Raw genomic sequence first — 9,361 nt, 5'->3', positions numbered from 1 at the left:
AAAAAAAAAAAAAAAAAAAGACCATGAATTAGGTCATACAAAAAAGGTCAACAAATTGCAGAAAGTTGACATTACACACATTACACAGTACGTACAATACAACTGAATTAGAAATGAACATTTTGAAATTAGGGGATGTTGGTAAGTTGTGTCCAGCGTTTTCATTATTGAATCTGAATCCTCGTTCTGGCTTCTGACAAGTACCATGGAGTGCCTCAGGCTAGGCCTACACTGCTTTGACAGTATCCCCGGGAAGTCAAGTCAATAGTGACCAAAACTGTCACACAAGGAAATGGTGGGGAGACAAAAATATACATGTGAAATAAACCCAGTATTTTAATAAAGTAGCACTGTTTCTCTTTAAAAAAAAAAGTGACCAAAACTGGAGTAGCAGATCTCCAGATGTGAGCCAACACACTGACCCTCCCAGCCAAACAAACATATTCACTAATTAGGAGTCACCTCCATCCTAAAGGGGGGCAGGGGGCAACCCCTTCACAGGGATTAACTTATGTGTGTACAGGTAGCCGAGAAGCTGGTCCCAAGAAAAGAGAAGACAAACTAAGTATCCTGGCAGAAAGTGGAAGAAAAGATGGGAAGAAAAGGAAGAGGATGGCAAGGAGTAACGACGTCTATGGGGGTTGGGGAAAGTGCCAAAAATAGGAACAGAAAATAATCCTGTATCCCAAAAATTTCATTCTGGGGCAAAAAGGAAAAAAGTGCTAACAAGATGGATTAAAATACAAATCATATGTCTGATAGAGGTCTTACACGGGATATATAAAGAACTCTCAAAACTGAACTATAAACTAGCCAATTTTTTTAAATGGGCAAAGGATTTGAACAGACACTGAAGAAGATAAGCACACCAAAGGTGCTCAACATCATTAGTCATTAAGCAGATGCAAATTACAACCACAGTAAGATATGGCTGCATACCTATTAGAATGGCTAAACTTAGAAAGACTGACCACACCAAGTGCTGGTGAGGATGGAAAGAAACTGGAACTCTCATACAAAGCTCAAGAGAATGTAAAATAGTTTTTGGAAAACAGTCTGGCAGTTTCTTAAAAAGTTAAACATACACTTACCGCATGATCCAGCCACTCTACTCCTAGGTATTTACCCAAAAGAAACAAAAGCATTTGCCCACATAAAGACTTGTACATGAATGTTCATGCAGCTTTATTTATAAGAGCCACAAACTAGAAACCACCCAAACGTCCATCACCAGGTGGATGGATAAACACCCTGCATTACGTCCATGCCATGGAATAACATGGAAGGAACTACTGATACCTGCAACAGAGATGAATCTCTGAGTAATTACGCTGAATGAAAGCCAGAGTCCACACTGTACGTTTCCATCTAGATAACACTCTAGGAAATGCAAACTAATCTCCAGTGACAGAAAGCAGACCGGTGGTTGTCTGCGGGTGGGGGAGAGCCGAGAAGGAGGGATGACCGAGGGCCACGGGGACACTTCTCTGGGTGATGGCACATTCGCCGTCTCAAGTACAGCGATGGCTTCGTGGGTGTATGCATGTTTCAAAACTTACCAAATGGGACATTTTAAATAAGCATAGTTTATTATATGTCAACTATGCTCTAACAAAGTGGTCTAAAAAATGGATCTGTGGAGGTAGGTAAGGGAGTAAGACAGATTTGGAGATTCCTGAACATTTTTTTAATATTTACTTTTTAACATGATGGTCCAGAAAAATAAGTCAAATGTTAGCCACAGAACTTGGGACTAAACAGCATGACAGAAGAAACAAGACAGGCACAGCTCCAAAAGAACTTACAAAAGGCCACTGTTAATGGGCGTAGTATGAACAGCAAACAGAAATAAAAACTCAATTCCTAAGAAAATCTTCCTCCTCAAGAATTCCCTCATGGAAGAGAATTTGCTCTACCACCCTACCTACAGAGTGTACCACTTAAAACAGTCTTTACAGAGAGCTTTCTTCAAGAGGCCTGGAAATCTAGCACAACAGCCAAACAAGCAGATGGTGCGGGCAAACAGAAGCCCCAAGTTGTTCGACAGCTGAGACCCGGGTAAGTCATTTAAGACCTTGAGTAAACCTCAAAACTTTATTTAGAATATGAAAGCAATAAATAATATCTGCCTGGTTACCTCAAAAGGCTGTGATTAGATGATATACCTGAAAATCCCCCCAAAAACTACAAAGTGGAACAAAAATACTAGATTGTATTCGTATGAAAAATAAATGTTTATGTGACAAATTAAAAATTAACTACCTCCCTTTTCACATAAATTGAAAGGAAGGGGAAGAAGTCATTTATCAGAACTACAATTAGTTTGCAATCACATTATGACACATAGGAAAAGCTCATAAGCTGATTACTGCATTATTATTATTTACAATCCACATTAAATATTTATTAAATTATGCTCTTTTAAATAAAACTAAAATCGTTACTTCCTTATTCAAGGTACAATAAAAACAGAACATAACCATTTTATAAACATAACTTTAAATTTAACTAAAGCTGCATTTCTTTCATCATATAAAATACATCAATAAATACTCAGAAGTTAAAATTGCCAGAAGTATTTCAACTTGCTAGAAAGAGATGATTTTCTAAAAAATACTGATTTCAAAGAATTTGAAAAGTTCACAAAGAATTTTTAGGTACTCAGAATCCGTTATGACCTATAACTGCAAAGTTTAATTCTCAAAAAGCTCTAGTTTTTGTTTCTAACCACCTAGTTAATCATAAATTACAAGTCTTACAAAAAATTTGAATCTCCCTTTGTTAAGAAAGATCTATCACATATTTTTCTCTACCTTACCAATTTTTAAGACTGACATTAAATGCATAAATTACAAAAGAAAATCCAAAATGCATTAGAAATAAATGTAAATTCCAAGGGGAAACAAAAAATTTAAAAATTGGACGATTTTCCAAGTGTGTAAAGAAAATACTCGCCATAACCTGAACTATCAAGTTGAACCATATGAAATCAACATTTTTTCGGGTTACAATGGTCACATGTTGGCAATATCACGTGACTGAACATAATTACAACAGGATATGGTCAAAACAGCAGTAAAGCTGTGTGACCCACCAGGAGCTCCCCAGCATGTATGCTACCAAACCTAGGTTTCTGTGTTTTTAGAAATAAGAGACATCTTGATGGCATTACTTTTGGCAACTAGAAATTACCCATGAAAGAAAGATAAGATAAATTAAATGGTTATTTTCATCAACTATTCCCAATTCTCTGAGCTGTGAAAGCAGGATGAAAAATACTAGATAGTGTAAGTATCTCAAATTTGCAACCTATGTGCTTGATTTCAAAACATTCGATGCTGGCGTCCTAACCAGCTCCATTCTTCTGAACATAACCCAACAAATAAATAGCAATCACCTTCAAGAAGGATCAGTGTTTATGGGTAACTTTATAGAAAACCAACCAAAAAATGAAAATAAAGCCAATGGTGGTAAACCGGTTAAATGATGACATACAGGAGCATTTTTACATACATTGTGTCGTTTATGTCCCATTATAACTTTCAAGTTTGGTATTTCCCCCATTCAACAGATTAAGAAATCAGGGCTCAAAAAGGTCAATGTGCAATAACTAGTAAATATAAGAACTGTCTATCAGATGCTGAAGTCTCATGTTTCTGCAACAATATTAGCATCAACATTTGCAAGCCTACTGTCTGCTAAAATCTTTGAGTACTATTTTTAACGTTTCCAGAAGTTTCCCAAGATTATTATCCTCCTTTTACACAGGAGGGAACTGAGGCTCAAGGATTTAAGTGGATTTTGCACTGTATGTTTTTAGCATTTGAACACAAGATTATCTATTAACTCCTAAACTTATACTCCCTATACCATTCTATACTATACCACTCTGACCTACCAAGTACTCAGCACCATCTGATATGGTCAGTAATATTTCATTAAAATAGAAAGGCACACAATTATTAAACCATATATTCATTTAAATTTATAAGCATTCCACTTACGCTGTAAAAATGTTTCATTACAAGAGACTCAGAAATAATTCCAGTAAAACCATCCAGAGACACTGATGTGTTATCATATAACTATCCCAGGCCGATAGCTGGGACTGGAATTCAGGTTTCCTCAACTCTACGATGTTACCCATCATTAAAATAAGCAAATATTGGGAATTACTGAGCAGAAATCAATAGGCATAATATTAATATGTGGCTTATATTGTTATAGAAAACATGTCAATTTATTCTAAGAAATAGCCAGCACACAAAGCAATTTTAACTCATCCAAAGCTAAATGATAGTTATAACACATTTAACAAATATTGCTGTTTTCCCTTAGAATATAAGAGAACATCTTAACATTGGTTCCAACGGCCCTCTTCTTTAAGTTAAAAAACAAGAGCTAAAATATTTAATGGCGTTTAAACCAATGTATAACGTTTAAGTACCATACACAGCTTTCCCAGCTATATTAGCAGAAGAAAGATAACACTGAAATAAGACTCTCCCACCAGATGATGTTCACTTTTAACATCAAAGTAAACAGTAACTGAAAACCACAAGTGATATAAATGTTGCCCTGCTTTTAGGGCTTTCAGATTCAGATCATGAGCACAAAAACCAAAATGTATTATCTACTAACATTCAGCATCTATTCCCATCTCCTCTGTCCTCTCGCGTACATCACAGGCTAAGCCTGAAGACTAAATCCACATTTCTCAGCCTCCCTTGCTAAGGGAATTCTGAATTTGATTTATGTCTTCTTTCCCTGTCTATATGCCTTTTTCCTTTGCTTTACTGCGCTGACTAGCATTTCCTGTACAATGCTGAACAGGAAAGTACCCCCGGAATAAACAGCACTTGGTCATGACGCATTATCCTTTTTATATTAACTATATTCAACTTGCTAATATTTTATTAAATAAAATCTCTTTTGCGGGGGACCAGGGTAATAATACTGGCCTCATAAAATAAGCTTGTGTTCCCTCCCTTCTATTTTCTGAAGAGTTTGTATATAACTGGTATTAATGGTTGGTAGAATTCACCAATGAGACCATGTGAGCTTAGGGCTTTCTTTGTGAGAGGCTTTTTAACTAGAAATTCAATTTGTGTAATAAAAAGTAATTCAGGTTATCCATTTCTTCTTGAGTGTGGTTTGGTAGCTTGTATCTTTGATGAAATTTGTTTATTTATCTAAGTTATCAAACATATTAAGTGGTTCATAATATTCCCTTATTATCCTTTTAATATGTGTAAGATCTACAGTGATGGTCCCACTTTCTTTTCTAATATTAGGAATTTCTATTTTCTCTTTTTGTTCCTGATAGTCTGGCTACAAGTTTATCAATTTTATCTCATCGAATAACCAGCTTCTGGTTTCACTGATTTTTTTTCTATTTTATTGATTTTTGTTCTTATCTTTGTTATTTCTTTCCTCTTCTTGTTCTGCGTTTTAGTTCCTGATTTCTTAAGGTGAAAGTTTAGATCATTTCAAAACTTTTGCTTTCTAATACAAGCATCTAACACTATAAATTTCCCTTTAAAGTAGTACTTTAAGTGCATCCCATACATTTTGATATGTTTTCATTTTCATTTAATTCAAAATATTTTCTCATATCCCTTGTGATCTCCTCTTTAACCCACAGGTTTTCAGAATGTGATAATTTCAAGGTATTTGGGGATTTCCCAGATATCAGATACTGATTTCTAGCTTAATTCAATTATGGTCAGAGAATACAGATGTATTCCTGAAAAGTTACCTGTAAAGTGAAACTATGGAAATCAAATTCAATTTTCCTCTGGGAAATTAATGTAATGATACACCCGAGGTCAAGGTGAAACAGGATTAGAAATCAAGTCCTCCAGTGTCTCGTGTAGCATCCTTTCCTCTACCTTAGTTCTCTCTCAATACCAACAAACAAAAAACCTTTGTTATTCTCTCCCTACTAGGGAAGGGAAGGGAGAAGGGAGAAAGAAAGAAAGAAAAAAAGGAAAATTTCACACACATCATCTCATTTGATTTTTACAATTCCACAAAACAAGACAGAGGATGGTTTCTGCACACGTGGAAAGTGACGCTCAAAGAAATGACTTGCCCTAGCAGTCTACTATGTCTCACTATTCCTCAATTGCCTCTCAAAAACAGAGCAAGACAGATCATTGAAATCCATAAATAATTCAAAAAATTCATTTTAGCCACTGCTGTAAATCACCACCACTTCAGTTCAGAGTAAATTATAGGAAAACTGACTGGGTTTAAGTTCTTAAATCTTGACTTCTCATACCCATTCGTTATTAGCAAGACACATAACGAAGAACTAGTTAAATCCCAGAAAAGAAAAAGCAAATAGGCAAAAAAATACACGGAAGAAAATGACATCTCCGTTTGGTAAGTCATAAACTAGATAGTCATGTTTGTTTTTCACACAAAAAAATGAATATGAAATGAATAGACCAAGTTACATTTTTTTCTCTTTCAAAGTCCTGAACTGTTGATTAGGATCTAAAGCTCTAAAATATTATCTGCTAATATTTATATATTGAAACATTAATATTAAATATTCAAAAATATTAAAATATTTTATGCTATTCTATTTCTAATTAAATTTCTAAACTGTAACGTTATAGAAATCAAACGGCTTCAAGGGTAAAAGGCACACACTCTTACCACACAATCGTTGACTTAGGGGCTGCAGTAACCTCCCTCGAGCAGCATCACCACTTTGGCTCAGATATCAGCAGTAACAGCAACCAAAATTAAAACTAAAAAGAAAAGGGGGGAAAAAAACAAAATTAATTACCAGTAGGCAAAATGCATTTATGTTTTCAAGACAGTCTTAAATTCAAATTTCACATTTCAATAATTTCATCAAGGGAGCTCTAATCCCAGAACTAGTTCTTTTTTAATTAGTTTAAGCTGGGAGCTAATAAGGTATGTGGGATTCTTGCATAATTCCAACTCCTTACCCTGGAATAACCTCTGAAATTAACTTCAAGGACTCACAGTAAATAACAGCCAAAGGGCAGAAAAACAAAGTATATTATAGGTGTCATTTACTCAACAACACATATATTTTAGGTTTTTGTTAATACCTACAGAATGAAGCGAATAATACTGATCATTCTCAGAAGAACTGCACCTGATAAGAGCATTTGTATTCATTTTCCCCGTAATGACATTTAAATTCAATAAAAATCTTGGTGGTCATTTTATAAATATTTTACTAGCACGTATGGGGATAAAATAGAAACAAAGATTTAATAATTGCCAAATGGACCCTAGAAAGTGTTTCCAGGAAAGTGGATATTAACGGCAAGGATACAGAGCAATGGGATAAATGTTCACCAAGGTGCCAAAGCTACTGCGGTAGCAGTAACAAGAAGTGTAACAAGAAGTGTCACAGTTTCCTAGCGTTTCAGAGGTATGGTGTACTCGGGAAGAAGATGTAAGAAAAATTTAGCGAACAGGCATGCATTCATGCAACCATCAAAACTTTACCAAGCATCTTGTATAAGTCAGTCCATCTTTAAATACTGAACACACAAACACAAGTAAGAAAACGCCTGCTTGTGAACATACTCAGTCTTATGAGGGTGACAGATATTAATATATGCAGATAATTTTAACACAATCAAGTGGATGCAAGAAATCGAGAGCACAGCAGCTCAGAGGTGGGGTGAGGTATGCCAAACAACTTCCGGAAGGTGTGGGGGGGTGGGCCATGGGAAAGTAGGAATTGTGCAATCTCAGCATGGAAGAAAAGCAACTTTGTGTCTACTAGAAAGACTCATCTGGACATGTATGAATTCTGTGTAGGCTGAGAGATTTCGAGAACCTACACAGTTAAGACTGCCACCCTCCTTTTGAAAGTATATTATAAAAAAAATGGAATGATCATTCAGTGATACTCTATTTTATACATGTCCTATTTTTACTCATTTAAAATTGAAAGCGGCACACCACTTTCCTTCTCTTCCTTAGGAGCAGCTGTACAGCATGCTCTTGATTATGCAGAGTAAAAGAGAAAAGTGAATTTTTCCTAAGTAATTTGCATAAGTAATCACCTTATTTCCAAATACAGAAAATTGTCCCTGGGTTTTAGCTTATCTGGGACTAATTTTACCTCTGTCAGATCAGTTGGTTTGAGTTGGTGCTTTGAGAGTAACCAGCACTACACACCACACTCCACTTTAGAGACGGCTGTATCTAGCCAGCTGTGCCTAGGGGCAAGGACAGCATCCCACTTCATACGTATTTTCCCGATGACCGTTTATGTTTAAGAATCGTGTGTTAACTCTTCCTCTGGGAAACACAATTATGAATTTTCACATTTGTCTGTGAGAGGTTATGGAATTACTATTTTTGAATGAGCTACTATTTGGTAAATGCTTCATTCAGGACTAAACATAGTGCTAACGCCTCACATACATCTTAGTCTCCATAGGCAGGTAATACCTTCACTAAAAAATGAAGAAATTAGGATCGAAAGGTGACTTGTTCAGGATCACACAGGTAGGAAAAGGAAGAGTCACGATGAATCTGACTACAAAGTCACTGTTCTTAACATCTATATACGACTGTTAAGAACAGTCTTATATTGCATTTTTCTGTCCTACTGAGCTGCTAACATTTCTAACATGTTACATCTAACAGCAACCATAAAGGTCTTGAAGAATTAACTAGACTTTGTTGAGTATGTAGCCTCCATTTTACAGTGGAAAGCATATCTTTAACTCCTTTGAAGTTATAGGTTAAGGTTATTAAGTGTGAAACATAGCACCTCTACTAAGTTACAGGTTAAGGTTATTAAGTATGAAATACAGCACCTCTACTAAGAGGTGCAGTACTGGCCAGCACCGAGAAGCATATTTATATGCGACGCAATCATTCCAAGTCTGTTTACGTCCGCGGTGGAGCTGAGTGGTGCTGACAGCATGTCACTGTGCCTACTGCCTAGGAGCACAACTGCCTTGTCATTTCCTACCTCTGGGCTCACACCCCGATGCTCCCCGTGCCAGAAATGCCCTCCTCTCATCTCGCTTCCAGGTATCCAAAGGTCTCTAGCCTTCAGAATACAGCCTTCTATGGCCTCCTACATCCACCTGTGCCTCTCTTTGCCTGCTTAATAAACACGTATTGATTGTGGTTATGTACGTCCCTACCTTGGAATGACCAAAGCTCAGTCCTGCACCCCGAAGAACCTCTAGGTCCACCAAAAGACAAGTTGTGTAAACGCGCAGATAGCGTTCCATGGGACCAGGGCTCTAACAGGTGTGCACATGGTATGCACAGAGTACAAGGGAGAAAGTGGCTGCCACCAGGCATGGAGGCAGTGACAAGGAAGGCCTCACAGAACTGGTAA

At 36.5% G+C, this 9,361-nt stretch overlaps 1 protein-coding gene across 1 annotated transcript in view; it reads right to left on the bottom strand.

The window, feature by feature from the left end:
* Positions 1–9,361, bottom strand: part of WASF3 (WAS protein family, member 3) — a 130,915-nt gene that overhangs the window by 57,861 nt on the left and 63,693 nt on the right. Inside the window, exon 2 of the mRNA XM_012659648.1 lies at positions 6,667–6,761. The gene's annotated coding sequence lies outside the window, so the exon portion shown is untranslated. The remainder of the gene's footprint in view (positions 1–6,666; positions 6,762–9,361) is intronic.

This window comes from Propithecus coquereli, unplaced genomic scaffold, assembly GCF_000956105.1.
Source record: "Propithecus coquereli isolate 6110/MARCELLA unplaced genomic scaffold, Pcoq_1.0 Scaffold627, whole genome shotgun sequence".
Taxonomy (NCBI): domain Eukaryota; kingdom Metazoa; phylum Chordata; class Mammalia; order Primates; family Indriidae; genus Propithecus; species Propithecus coquereli.
Note: the sequence above shows the minus strand (reverse complement) of the source record. Positions and strands in the feature narration are given on the sequence as shown.